The sequence below is a fragment of the Lucilia cuprina genome, chromosome 5, assembly GCF_022045245.1.
Source record: "Lucilia cuprina isolate Lc7/37 chromosome 5, ASM2204524v1, whole genome shotgun sequence".
Classification (NCBI taxonomy): domain Eukaryota; kingdom Metazoa; phylum Arthropoda; class Insecta; order Diptera; family Calliphoridae; genus Lucilia; species Lucilia cuprina.
Window position 1 is genome coordinate 1,584,433 of NC_060953.1, and position 15,778 is coordinate 1,600,210.

At 28.2% G+C, this 15,778-nt stretch overlaps 1 non-coding gene across 1 annotated transcript in view; it reads right to left on the reverse strand.

The window, feature by feature from the left end:
- Window positions 1–11,204, reverse strand: part of LOC111675231 — a 266,694-nt gene extending 255,490 nt beyond the window's left edge. The window contains exons 1-2 of the transcript XR_006940948.1: window positions 10,604–11,204; window positions 7,336–7,442 (exon numbers count right to left, since the gene is read on the reverse strand). This is a non-coding gene — a transcript (uncharacterized LOC111675231). The remainder of the gene's footprint in view (window positions 1–7,335; window positions 7,443–10,603) is intronic.
- Window positions 11,205–15,778: the final 4,574 nt, after the last annotated feature.

Genomic DNA, 15,778 nt, shown 5'->3' on the forward strand with positions numbered 1-15,778 from the left:
TACTCAATTTTGCAAGAATATATAAGTGATCATAGAAAAATGTGCTTTTAAGTTTTCATTAAAAAATACTCAATTTTGCAAGAATATTAAAAATGTGCCCTTTTGAACCTTTAGTTTCTTAGGTTTTCACTGCAAAATAATCATTTTAACTTTTGCAAAAGTTTTTACTCAAAAATACTAAGTATATATAAAGAGATTGCAGTGATCCTTTTTGACCTGGGACCTCTAGTTTTACCAGCATGGACTCTTAGACTCATTTTTGAAAAGTTTTCTCTCTAACAATTTAGTTTTGCAGGGTTTTCAAGAATATGGATAGTTTTGAAAGAATATGGATACTGATCACAGTGATCTTAGAAAAGACTTAACCAACAATGTGTTCAAAAGACATTTTTCATCTCTAGTTTCATCAGAATGAACTCTTGGACTCATTATCGAAAAAGTATTCTCTCAAACAATTCAATTTTGCAAGATATGCTCACTTGACATGATCACACTTGGCATCATCTCACTTAAAAAAAATAAGTTTAGGCAGAATAAGGAAAGTAATCCTATTCATAATTTTTGCTTAGTTCTCCCGCAAAATGGAAATTTAGTTTTTCATTAAAAACTTAGTGATCTTGTAAAAGAAATAGGAAAGTAATCCTATTGATCATTTTTGTCTAATTCTCCCACAAAATGGAAATTTAGTTTTTCATTAAAAACTTAGTGATCTTGTAAAAGACTCAACTAAGTCAATTATAAAAGAAAATTTTTGGTATTTTTGGTCACGAAAAGGATTAAAGAAAAACTCCAGTTTGGATACATTTGATCATAATTTGTCTTTATTAAATGGCAAACATAATTACCTTAATTTCATATTTAATGATTTTTTTTAAATTTGAAATTCTCTTTTCCACTACTTTAGCTTTCCTTTAAATAATTTGTATTTAATTTTTCATAAACATTTTGCTAATTTTTTTCAAAACATGTGTTGCATTTACCACCCAAAAAAAAAACAAAATCCCAAACAAATTAGTCATCATTAGCATTTTTGGTGGGATTTTTAGTCTAATGATGTTTATACAACATGATGGTTAAAGTATTTTTCTGAACTTAAGCGTTAAATAAGCGAATTTAATACGATTACGACACAGAGAGAGAGAGAGAGAAAAAACGAAGTACAAAATTAAATGAAATTATATACCACAGTTAAAATAACAAGCAAACAAAAAAAATTAAAACAAATAACAAATCGCCCACTTATATGACAAAATTACAGTTACGATAAAAAATATAGTTGAATTAAGCTACATATAATATTTAAACTTTTTAAGTCTATTTTTGGGCTTTTGGCTGTAAAAACTCATTTCATTTTTATATTGAAAGTCAAAAGCGTAAAAGCGCATTTGTGACATTTTCCATAGAAATTGTGTATTGTAGCCAGTTATAGCCAAATGAAAACCTTCAATGCAGACAGACGCTTTGAACAATTTTTGCATGAATAAACCTAAAGCATATTTGTATGTTTTATTTTTCGCTCTTTTTTTGTTTAAATGACCAAAATGTTTATAAATGTGGAAAAATGGCAAAAAGCTCATCATACTCATTCCTGTTAATAACACACACAAAAGGATTCTCTGTAGCTTTCATAGATGTAAAAAAGATATAAAGACAAAGAAGACATTTTTGAACTTTTCCTCCTGTGTGCACATTTGGTCATCAGACAATTTGTCTCTGAATTGTTTTTGAAATGTTATTGAAAAAGTTGTATATGAAATACTATAAAGATGAAAAGCTATACAAATTCATTTTTTCGACGGTATGAGTACTTTTTTTGTTTCAGTACTTTTTGTTTATACAAATCTTTTGGCGATTGCGGAGGGGATTTTATTGAATGCATGACTACATGAGGACACATGTTAACGCCTCGTTAAGCGTTATAATTACGATATTAAGCTGATTTTTTAATAAAAAAATAAACGTACTTTGTTACAGAGACTACATTACTAAAAGCCAATTGAGTTTATTTAACAATAAGTATGCATCAATAATATTAATTTTAAAAGGAAAATGTTTGAAAATTGTTTTGTTACATAAATGAAATATAATGTTTTTGGGCTAATATTTCTAAAAATCTTTTCATTTACAACATCAAAGCTGTTTTTGGAGGTTTGTAACTTAGTAACCAGTTTATCCGTTTGGTCCACATATGGTCAAAGGATTATGGTTTCATAATTGCATAATTTGGTCAATTTATAAACATACAGTCCTGTGATTAATATTTGCCCAATTTAGTTCTCTCTGCTAAATTTTTTTTAATTCCCTTCTCTCAACATCGCCTCCCTTGAAGGTTGTCAAGCAGATGTGATAAAAGTACATCATAAGTTTTTTGTTTATCTGATTAATTGCATTCATTTGTCTGAATCCGTATGGCAACAAGAGCAAAACAATGCCGTATTGTCGATTAAATTGGTGTGGGCAATCATATACTGTAATTATATGTAATTTTACCAATTTCATGTGAAAAAGATTCAGTCTGTTGAAGAGACAAAGAAATAATTGTGGCCTTAATAACAGGTGATGCATACAATACTGTGACAAAACATATACAAAACTAAAGCATACTTTTAAGGTAGTGAGAATAACATTACTTTACAAGGAGAAGTCAATTTACCACAGAACATTTGGAGTCTATTATGTCTCTTAATCTTGAGAAAGAAGAATAAGTAGAGGTAATTAGATGCTGACTTCCTGGTTTTCCTTTCCTGCTTAACTAAGGATCTTGTGAAGTTCGAGCGTGAATTGACTTTAAAGATCATTAAAAGTCTGAAGTCAGGAGTATTAATCTCCTCTTTCATAATTCTGTAAGGTTTTGTTAAAAACTCTCTCAGTGGTTGGATTATAAAGTGATCGAGCCTTCAGCTAGGCCTTTTCTTTCATCGATCACTAAAGTTGTTTTAATGGAGATTATTCGAAGTATTAAGATAAATCGCTTAAATTAGGGGTATTATTCGCCCAAATAATAATTGTGTAAGCTTTCGTTAAAAGCTTTGATGGATTACGAAGTGATCGAGACTTCAGCTAAGCCTATTATTTTATTGAGAAAATTATTCTGGATCAGGGAGAGCTCGATCACAGTGATCGAGTAACAATTTTCATAATTAACTCGTCAGTATTCCGCTGATTCAATGTTCGCCATTATCACCTTGGAATCACTACAACAAAAAACCCTAGTAATCAATAACAATTGATAATCAGCAGGATCAATTTCACAATACTATTCCTAAAGGGTTTATATATTGGCGATAAAACAGATATTTAGCTTTGAAACCAGTAGAAGCAATTGTGTCTCTCAATGGTTAAATAAGGAAGTCTCATCAATCCATTAGCCTTTCAGTGATCTTCTTAACGATCACCCTGGAAGCAAGTTGGAAAGATATAAGTGAACTTTTAAAATATGAAGAGAGGAGGATTTTTCGCTTTAAGATAATAAGGGCTCTCTATTTATGATAATTGTTATTAAGGCAGATTCATGTAGCTCTACATAACTTCAAAGTTTTACAAGCATATTAAATTATTTTAACCAGCATTTAATTTTTTTAAAAAAATCTTAAAGTCAAACAGTAGTTAGGCAACCTTATCAATAAGAGAGAACTTTTTTCATCGGGCAATAAGCCTTAAATAACGAAATTTTTCCTTAAAGCCTAAAGTAATAAACATCCATCAAATATAATGATTTATCAAAAAAAAAAAAATATATATTAAACATAAAAATTTTTTATCAACTAAAAAATATCAAATAACCATTTTTAAACCAAACTTTCAAAAACATTCTAAACCAAATAACAAAAGCAGAAAAAAACACAAATTCTAAATAATGATGTGTGACCACATAAACAAATAAAAAAAAGACATACACACAACCTTTCACTCATATGTGAAATGGACAGAAGATCAGATTACATTGTTAAAATACAATAAAATTTGAACGAAAATAGAAAACAGAAAAAGTTATGGAAACGTATGCCAACTAAGCAACACAACACAATCATTCAAATATTAGAAACTTTTTCACATATGAATTTACGCAGTGCCATTTAAGGATATTTAAAAGTGAATGATGATGATGACGCTGGCGAAAAAAACATGAAAACTAAACCCACACACGTGTATTACTAACAAATAAGTTTTTTTTTTTTGAGAAAAAAAGGATTTTTTTAGAAAGTTTAGAAATTGTAAAAAATAATTGCCATAAAAAAGCCACATACATGACTTTAAAAAAAAAAACTAAATAGATTTGAAATAAAATATATATAGTCACTGTAAGGATACCTGTTAAGGATCTAATGATTGAGGTTATCACAAATGCCAGGATATGTGTACGTTTATTATGGCTTAAGTATGAAATATATTGTGGTATGTGTTAGTTATGATTGCAAATTAAATAGAAATGTATTTTTGTGAGAAGAACGAGGGTTGAATCAAAAGGTACAGATAACAGAAATTTAAATTTTAAAAAGTCTTAAAAATATTCTTTATACAGTGCTTAAGTATAAAAATTTGAGGTAATCATGTTCTTTCGGTTTATAGACCGATTTTGCTGATTTCCAATAGCAAACATTTGAAATATTTGTCTGGTAGACTGGTCCAAGATTTAGGTCCATTTGATATATAAAGACTTTGATTTTGAGAAGATTTAGTTTCTTTTGGAAAATTTAAAAAAATTTCTACTAAATGAGGTTGTCTTGGATTTTGGATCATATCTCAGTTATATATAGACCGATTTTTTGACTAATGAAAGATTTATCCATTTACTTCTGAAAAAATAAAGGAACTTCTACTATTTGAGGTTGTCTTGGATTTTGGATCATATATCAACAAAATTTTCAATAAAGTGTCTCTAATTAATGGTAAAAAATTTCGTTTCTTATCATATATAGGGAATTTGATTTCAACTAACAAACATCATTAATAATTTGAAGATTTAAAATTTTTTTATAAAAGGAATATTAAAAAAAACAACCAACCTAGCACGTCCAAGAATAACAAGGACATATCCTTAATTTAAAGGGTGGATTTATGTGTGTCAAGATAAGGCAATAAACAAAGCAGAAGCAGCAAACTTTTCTAAATTTTTCAAATATTTTAACTAATTTCTTTGTGTTAGGATTTATTACTGCTTGATAGCAGCAATTTTCGTGTGTTTCTTATGAAAAAAAACACCAAACTAAACTTGACCAAAAAAAATATATTTTTGAAAAACATTTCTTAAGTTATTAAAAGGAAAGCGTGCTTACAAAAGGATTTGTTGAATTATTTTGTGCGAAAAATTCTTTACCCAGATTTGTTTAACAGATTAGTTTTTTGTAATCTTTGGCTTTTTTGCTTTCATTTATTTATTTATCATGGTAACCATGTCAATGGGTCATATGTGTCACATATGTACATTATTTATGAGTCAAAAAAATATGTATTATAGATCTAATCATTAAAGTAGAATTTAACTTCAAAGCCAAATGATTTTATGGTTTTGTCACATAGCAAAGAGGATTTATTTCAAACTAATATTATTATTATTATTTTTTTTTTTTGAGGAAATGTTCAATTATAATGGTTATTTTATGTTGTTAAGGATAATAAAGGATTTTTGAACTAGATGTTTGTGTCAAGATTAAAATAATTGGGTCTTTTTATAAAAAAAAATGTAATAAAACACTTAAACACTTAAAATTTTTCTAAACAAGTAAAACTTAATTTGCTTACCTTTTTTGTTTGATAAATGTTAGTAAATTTTGTTTTTAATTTAAAATTCCAGCTCATTAGCTTTAAAATTGGCTTTGAGGTAAACCATTTAGCCTGTCAATTCTACCATAAATACTAAGACAATGTGCTGCTGTAAGTCATAAAACAAATCTTTAGGTACTTTTAAGGAATTTCTAGTTATTTAGCTAAATCGCTTTGTGTTTGGTTCTTTTTTGCTATTGCCTTCCTTTTTGTCGTAACTTATGCGACAGTGTTAAATGTTGGCAATATGTCATTTTGTTACAAACATAAATTGAAAGGAAGGAAAAGATGCTGGAACAATAGCTAAAATTTTGCATATCTATTTAAAATATCTGTTACTCAAAAATACAGACACCCAGAAACAAGGCAAAGCAACAACATTTCACAGATAAACTATTCTATAGATACATTAGGGGTAATCACAGTTTTTCAAAATAAACGTTAAACTGTTTTAAAGAAAATGTAAAATGAAACTTTTAGAATTTATTTCTCATGACAAACTGTGTTTAGCCTTATTGTTTGGTGTAATGGCCCAACATTTTGTTTTGAAAAATAGCCCGGATGCTAATACGTTTGACTTCCGTTTGACGGATTACTGGTGTTCAAATGATGAGAAGGTTTTTACTATTTTTTTTCTTCATTTTTACAGTACGTTTGTTGATGAGGTATTTCATAGATGTTTTCTGTCTAAATTGAGAAAATTTGAATGTATATTTGAATTTATGTTTATACCCTACAGCCAGCAGAGCACAATTTCTATAAACATAAGTTCAGAAATTGATTTTTACGATATTTCAGACAATACGTAAAAGGAAGGCCTATGGAGAGGTTATTTAAAGTAACCTGCGGAACAATGGACGTCTTTGAGACTATAACCGATTATAATAGTTGCATTTTATGGTTCTATTCTATCCTGGCGATTTCTGAATGTTTTATTCAAATAACATACAGATTGAAAAATATCGCTAAATCAACACAGGGAGTTCAAACTTCGTCACAATCAAATAAAAATTCCAGTCCTCAGTATTGGTCTCTCTTCCCCCCAAAATGCAATAAGTGTTGATAGCAATAATAACTTCTATGCAAAAACTCAACAATTCTCTGCTTTATTCCATTTTCTATTACTTTTTTTAAACTTTTTTCCCTAGATATGCAAATATCAGTAATGATTTTGCATCAATAACAGCAACAGGATATAAACCACATTTTCATTTCCCCTCACACTACGGCTTCCTTAAAAAAACAGCTACTGAACTGTTAGCATACAATATCTAAAACAAAATCTCTTTACTATTCATTTGGTTTATATTTTTTTGGCACAATTTCTTTTTTTTCTGTTTATCCAGAACATGAAAAACGACCGGAAAGAGCATTTTATGGTTGCAACGTTAACATAAAAAGATAAAAAATGTCTATGGAAAAACAAATAAATAACGAAAATTGCAAAATAACAAAAAGAAAAAATTAAATCATGAAAATGGTGTTAATGATTGGCAGGAATAGAAGTTTGCACTTTTCTATTATGTTTTTTTTTTTTGCATAACGAAAAACAAATTGAAAAATTTTACTTACCTTAAGTGATGACAACCAAGTGGGAAGATAATGTTAAAAGGAAACAAAATCCTTAAGGCCATAATAGTAATTTAGATGATGGATTTTATTTAATGACACTAAAAACACTGCAAAGAAAAGATATACACAAACAAATTAAACAACAACATTTGAGAAATTTTATTTATTTAGATTTTATTTAAATCAGTTTGGGTTTTATAATCAAACTTTTAAATATATTGCCTAAATATGAAAATTTGTTTTAAAATGTTAACAAATTTACAAGTTTTTTATAATATTCCTAAAAAAACAATTTTTAAGGATTTACATAATTTATAGCAACAAAGTCTTAATAGCAACAAAACAACCAATTCAATTTCCCAACAAAAATGGTCATTTTGTGTTGAAAATTTATGCAAAAACTATTTTAATATATTTGGGCTTAAAATTAGATTATTGTAACTTGTTTTTGTTAACAGGCCACAGAAAAACAAAACAAATATAAAATTCAAAAATAATCTTGTTAAATTTTCTCTAAAAATGTTGCATAGTTTTTTCGTTATTACAAGCGGTGCGGGTTTTGTATTGTGGCAAAGGGTTAAAATTGAATTTCACGCATATGTGCTTTTATACAATTTAGCCAATTTTCAATAAAAAAAAATTGAAATTTGGGTTATAAAAAGGGTTATGAGATATAAATGAAAATATTCAATAGATTTTCTAAATACAGGCAAAAGCAAATAAATAGCACACTGAAATTATATACTCAGTCAAAGTTGAGTTTTAATGTCAAGTTTTAAAGCTTCTTATTTATTTCTATATTAAAAGCTTTGCCGATTTTAATGCTTTTACTATTTAAAGTATTTTGTTTGGATGTGGGATAAAGTTTTCCATATTAACTAAAAAAAAGCTTTTATAAAAAGCTCTATATAGGACACCAGATTATTCGCAGCTACAGTTATTTAAAGCAAACTTTAAAAGATTTATAGTTAAAAGCTTTAGAGCACAAGAAATTATAGCTTTGCAAAAAATATTCTAAAAAAAAAATAAACATATACAAATTTTAATATGGAATGAGAAGCTTTCTAGATAAATTAAAAGCTTTTAGCTGCTCATTTTGTAAGCATAATTAAGCATATTTCTAGTAATTTGCCAAACAATTAAGTTGCAGCAAAAAAATACTTTTAAGCTCTATTAGGTGCTCCTTTTTGATTAGCATATAAAGCTTTTACAACTTCTTTCATAAAATACCACGAGATAAAAAGTAATCAGTTTGAAAGAACACTGCTCTTTCTCTAAACTCTACTGTTTTAAATCAATGCTTGCATGTATATTTCTTTACAACTCAATCATCGAATTTTTTAACACGTCACATAACTATATGTATGGAAAAAATCATCATGATAACATAAATTCAATACAATATAGACAACAACCCACTCACCCCTTCATCTAACCGCCATAAAGTATAAAAATTTCATTTTTTTAAAGTCAGTTTTCAGTTATCCTTTTTATAACAACACATAAAACATGTGATGTGTTGATGATAAAATTGGAGAAATACGATGACGATTTTTTTTAGTCGTCCAACTCAAATATATGTATGTACACAACTTGCAAAATCAAAGTGACATGCAGTATTTGTTCACCAATATAGATTGTGTTAAGTAGCCACAGGGCTTTTAATATTTTACGGTTTATTTTGCATGTTTTCTTTTTGCAGAAATATAAAAAAACACAACAACCAAAAAAAAAGTAAAGGAAAAACATGTTCTATATTGTATTATTTTTGGGAAATATGTTTAAGGCATTATGTTGTTATTATGTTGGCAAAAAAAAAATTGGAATAAATTGGTTGTTATCAAACGAATTTTTAAAGAGCTACAATTGAAGGGTGAGTTTATGGAGACATTACGGTGCTTGTTAAAAATAATTGGTAGTTAGACAAAATTATAATGATATGGAAGAGTTCATTTAAAAGGTGAATATCAGTTAAAAATTTTACATTTCTCTTGGAAAAGGTTTCAAACAATCCCTACTTCAACTCAATAACCAACTTCTAATCTTAAAGAATCATATCTGAATATAACTAAATCCTTTATATAATTACTGATAACAAGTTCTGAATATCGTTGGATTTCCATTCACAAAAATTTACATTCGCCGTCGTACCGACTGTTCTATACAAAAATATATTTAAGCATAAAAAGGAATAAATTCTTTTCTCATAAAAACAGCAGTTTACTGCAACATAATTATTTTTTTATAAAAAATATACATTCTACTTTTTTCTCCAAAAAGGACACTTTTTTATCTATGCAAAAAAAACCTACTTTGATGTTTGGTCTGCAGGCAGGCTGGACTACATATGAACAATATGTATTAATTATATTAAAAAACATATTTTTATGCAATTTAACAAAAAACAATTTATATGTAAATTAAATAAAGGATAATAATTTTGTAAATAATCACGACCAAAGGATTTTCAACACTTTAATAAAAAACAGAATAATAAAAACATAACATAAATGAAATTAACAACAAGGTAAAGTATTTCGATAAAAAGTTGATACTATGAGATCAATATGGTTAATCACAGGACTGCTGGAAGGATAATGAAGTTTTTCAATAAAAACTCATTATTTTGAGACCAATATGGGCTGTAACAGGACCTCCACTAATACACTAATGTCGTGATGTGGTGTCTTATTGTTAGCTGTGGATTTTTATATTTTAAATTCTGCAGGCTCAAAGTTTATTGACACATTAAATTAATCTCTTCGGTTTATGTGATAGTTATTTGTTTTGTTTTTATTTAGTGTTGCCTACTTTTAGGCTTTCTTCATACTATATAGACATGATTCTAAGTAGTTTATATTAATATTGATTTTCAATGACACGCGTTTTTATCCCATATTAACATAATCAATTTTAATCTTAATTTTTTACTTCCCACAAAACTAAAGCAATAACAGCAACAGTATTACAGAACGAACTTCAAAACAAGAGATGCATTTACAAATAAAGAAAAATTTTTAAATCAAATAAATGAATGATTGAATGAATGACTTTCACACCCTAAGGGGTATTAGCTGTATAACTTTTTTTTACCAAATACCAATTGCTTTACAAGAATAACAAATAAAAAAAGTAGCAACATGCGTTTGAAAGTGTGTCAATACAAACAAAATAAAATGCGTTCATAATAGCAATTCTGTTAAAAAACTTAACAAAACCTTCTTAAATAAATAGAACTCCATGATAGTTGTTTGTTTATTTAACTTACTGGCAAAAAGAGATTTCCTGGCAGCTACTAACACTGCTGCTACTATGGACTATTCTTTTATATCCTGTGAAAATTTGTTATATTTTATTTGCAATTATTGTGTTCATTCATTTGTTTTTGTTGGTAATTATTTTAAGTCTTTATATCCTTTTGTGCCTTAAGAGGAAATTTCAGTTTTCGATTTTCACTTCACTTATTTTCCAAAGAGTTAATTTAAGACATTTGTTTTTCTTCCCTGTTCTTCAGGGAACAGCGCCATGTTCATGGAAGAACGTAAGCAAATAAAGCGTGTTGTTATAAGCGGTTTTTGTGGCAGTCTATTGTTGCAAACAGGATTATTGCCACACACTCTTAAAGTTCCACATCCACTTTATTTGGCAAGTGTGCTAGGCAAACGTTTGTCTAGCTGCGATTTTCTCTCTGTTGCCACAAAAAAATCTTAGCAATTTTCAATATTTGCTGTTTTAATTTTTTGCTCTAATGCTTTTGTTGTTAGTTTCATTTTAATTGTTGCTCTTACTAGACGTTTAACAATTAAACTTTGTTTTTTGTTAACGCTTTTTTCCTTGAGGCTTTTATTTCATTTTTGGTTTTTTATTATATTTTTATTATTTCACTTTGACTTGAAAATAAAGTTTTTGTTTGCTTTGTTTACTGGCAAGTGATTATTTGTAAACATTTCACTTACAGTTAAAGTAAATATTGGGAAAATCACACTAATTACATGTTAAAATTTAAGAAAAAGGGGTTAAGTTAGAAGACAATTGGAAGAATAATGTGTATGTCTTTTTATCTCAATTTTAGCATTTAAATTTTGGAAAAATTTTAAATTCCACAAAATGTAAATTTTAATTTATTTTTTCTTTACATACTTCATTTAGCAAAAGTGTTGATAAATATAAAACCTCCACGCACTCAAAAACTCAAAACACAATAAACTCCTATAAATATACTTCAAAAATCATCATAAAGCACTTCACATACTTTTAGGCTTAATAGCCGTTGCTTTATTTTTCCAAATGAGTTGAAGCTTAAAACGAAAAATAAAAAGATGAAATTAAATAACACTCGTCGAAAAGAATATGAAGAGAAATAAAGAACAACAAAAGCTTAACAAAACAAAAGAAAAAATAATAAACTTCCTCATACTCCTTTAAGAAATTTAACATTTACAACAAAAACATCTTCACATATGCCTAAAAACACACTCACACTCTATATCTCTCTCTCTCTCGCCTACTAACTGATTTACTTTACTCATACTCTAAATTTTTTTAAAGCATAAATACAAGAACATAAGTAAACACGTGTCTTAACATTACAGAGCCACGTGACCACCATCATGTTTGTCTACATTACGACCGATCAATCAACAACAAAAACAACACAAAGTTTGTTGTAACAAAAAAAATCAACATTTTAATGTTTGTCATGAAGAGCATACTTGTAGGCTCAAATGAAAATACAACAAATAAAAAAAGACAAAACACAACAAAATCAAATCAAATTTACTAACACATTTGAACACATGCAACTTTTTAAGTTTTTTCTTCTTTTACATGTATGTTTGTTGTTGTTGCCTTTTTATTATAATGGGTAGTAAAATTTGATTTGATTGTCAATGTTTAATGATAAAAAAATAAATAAATATAAAAGTTAAACTTAATTCTCTTTGAAAATAAAAATCTCTATGTCGGTTTTTTGTTAAGAATTAGAGGTACAGTTGTGCTGCAACATTTGATTGTGATTTTTACACTGTTATGCTCTAGTTATTTTTATTGATGAATGAATATTAATCGCAAAAGGATGATGATACAGTTAAACAAAACTAATTTTATAATAAATGATTGATATTTCATAAATATACATAAATGGATAACAACTAGAACATTAATAAACTATACCTTTGACAAAAACTGAACTAGAACTGAACTAGAACTGAACTAGAACTGAACTAGAACTGAACTAGAACTGAACTAGAACTGAACTAGAACTGAACTAGAACTGAACTAGAACTGAACTAGAACTGAACTAGAACTGAACTAGAACTGAACTAGAACTGAACTAGAACTGAACTAGAACTGAACTAGAACTGAACTAGAACTGAACTGGAACTGAACTAGAACTGAACTAGAACTGAACTGGAACTGAACTAGAACTGTTCAGCAGAACTGAATTATATCAGATTTAGAAGTGAACTGGAACTCTAACCACTTGTGAGAGATGTTTTCTAAAAACCGTTCCGTGCACCATTACCGTAGCTGATTCTAATAAATTATGCAGTTAACTAAGGTTCTTTTTCTGCATTATCCTTTTAATACCTTTTGCATCCCAAACCTTCTATACTTGTATACATACATTCATATAACAAATAAAACAAATCCTTTCTTCACTTATGCAAATTAAATTTTATATTTTCTTCTTACACCTCTTTTGAGAATTTTAATTAAGAAAATCCTTTTACTTTACCTAATGCAGTCAGAGTTTGTTGTATATGCAACCAATAATCTAAGAAATTCAATTAAGCTTATTTAAGCGTTAAAAGCCAATGTTGCAAGTATTGTTTAAAACATTGTATGTATGTGTTTTAATGCAACACAAGCAACCCTTTTCAAATGGAAATTGAAAACAAAAAGTCAGAAACAAGCTAATGCAACTTAAAACTGAGACATGCATAAACCTGCTTGCATTATATGCTGGCAGAGCGAAGAGTGAGAATAATAGAGCTGGCAAAAGCCAACTTAAATTAAAACGCCTAAATGTATGTTTGAAAGAAATCTTTATGCCATAATATGGAAATCATATCATGTACTTTATGGCAAATTAAAAGAACGTCATCATCACACATTTTTGGTTAGACTAGCAGCATTTTAAACCCTTTCCAAGGTTTAAAAATATAATTCAAAGCAAGCAAATGTGTGTGTGAGAGTGTTTTTCTAAGGCAAGGGGGTGTTGAAAGGTGACACTTTTGTGATTTACATAACCTAAAGCCACTCACTTACCATTTACACACATATAAAATGGACTCTCTTCTTAGGAGGATATAAAAAGGATTGTTAAACGCATTGCATTTAGATTTTTTCTCCTTTTTGTTTTTTTGATTTTGTATTGCAGACATTATTCTTGAACAAAATTATGCATGTTTAATCACAACAAAACATGCCTTTTACAGGCATTGTTTTTGTTTTTTTTTTCTTGTGTCCTTATTGTGTGAAATCATGTGCCCAAATTTGGTTTACCACATCGTATTTAAAATTCTCATGTTTTATGGGTGGAATTGTAAATTATATTTGCAATTTGCGAAATGTTAACGTGTAATGTTTTTAAGAAATCTGTAGTCTTTTCCACAGATTCACATTAAAATGCAATGAAAAACTTGTTGTCGTCACTGTGACTGTTCAGTAGTGTGCTACTTCATTTATAATCAATCTTTTTAGCATACAAATTAATTAGATGCGAATGCAATTTTAATTGTATTGTTGCACTTGCTGCAGCAATTTCTGCTACAGATGCCACATGAGATGTGTGCATTTCTGTCTTTCAGTTTTGCATACAAAAATTGTCATTTTAATAAAATTTTCTACGACGAAAATTTATGATGACGCCACAGACTCTGTTGCACTTGCACGCATTTTAAATGGGTGAATAGTTTTGCGGCAGGATATATGTGTGTTTGTGCATGCTGACTGCTCGGTGCGTACAGGACAATGACTTAATGTGGGCATTAAGAAATTGATCGATGAGTAGAAGCAATTAGTAAATTAATTTATACATTTCTTTTAACAAAAAAAAAAGAAAATTCTTATTTTTAAGTCATTTTATCGACCAGTAATTAAAATTGTCATGCTGTGTGCTGATATGAGTAAAATATTGTAAATCATCTAGGTCGAATTTTATTTACTCTGCACCATTTAAGAATCAAAATTTTTACATTTTTCTTTTTAATCATTACTTTTAACTTCAAAGTCATGTCTCAATTTGGCACCCACTAGTTAATTTAAAGCATCATCAATTGTTAACATAACAAATCTATAAAGAGTTATTTAATCTAATTAAATCCTTTAACCAAAAATAAAAGACCAGCAATGAAAAACATAAAGAAATCTCAATTAAATACTATGAAATAATACAATTCTTTTGGACTAAGCAAAAAACAAAGAAATTCCTAAAATAATTATTAAATTCATTAACAAATCTAATTAGCTACGTAATGCTACGTATTAACCAGCATCTAATTACACTGTTAAATCTTCCCTCCTAAAGGACTACTTAAACAAAATTAACAAATTGTTTATTAAAAAATAATCAAGTCGACAAAAAACAAAAGACAAAAGCGAATGAAACGAAACGAATCAAATAGTAGAAAACAAAAGTTAATGCCACATATGTAGAGAAAACGGCGTAAAATAAAACAAATAGAAAGTAAAAAAAAAACATCGAAAACAAAAAACTGCTAACATCATCATGGCTGCTTAAAAATTAAAGAACAAAAAAAGATTTTCAAACACAAACAACTCCAAGCGTTAGCTCAAGTGGCTTAAAATACTGACTGCATTTACCCAAGCAGCCAAACAAACAACCACATCAGTTCTTACCAACCTTATTAGAAGATAGAAAGGATAATGTATAAAAAAACACACACAACAGGACTTACTTATATTCGTACTAAATTGCATTCAATCGAGCGCATTTATTGTCAAAATTAACTCATGAGGAAAATTTCATTATTACAACAAAATATCAGAGAAACAAAAAAAAACACAATGAAAAGGAAAAATTAAATTGCAAGGATATTTTATTAAAAGAAATATCTAACATATATAATCCTTGCAATTTAAACACATACCAAGCTAAAGTAAATGCGTTTTACTTGTTGGTTTGTTTGTTTTTTTGTCCTTTTCTGAAAAATGTTTAAAAACAAAAGCCAAAATCATGAAATTATTTAAAGAAGGTGGTGTTGTATTGCATTGGATCTCAGTTTTTGTTGCTTAAACAATAAAAATTTTTCTTCTTTGTGGTAATGGTAAGCAGAAAATTTGTATTATAAATTCAAACATATATTGTTGTAAATATTTTATGATTGTTGTAGCTTTGTATGCATCGTTGAATATTGTAAGACATGCATGCCACTTACAACAGCTTCAATTGCACATGACTTGGTCATGGACATTCTTT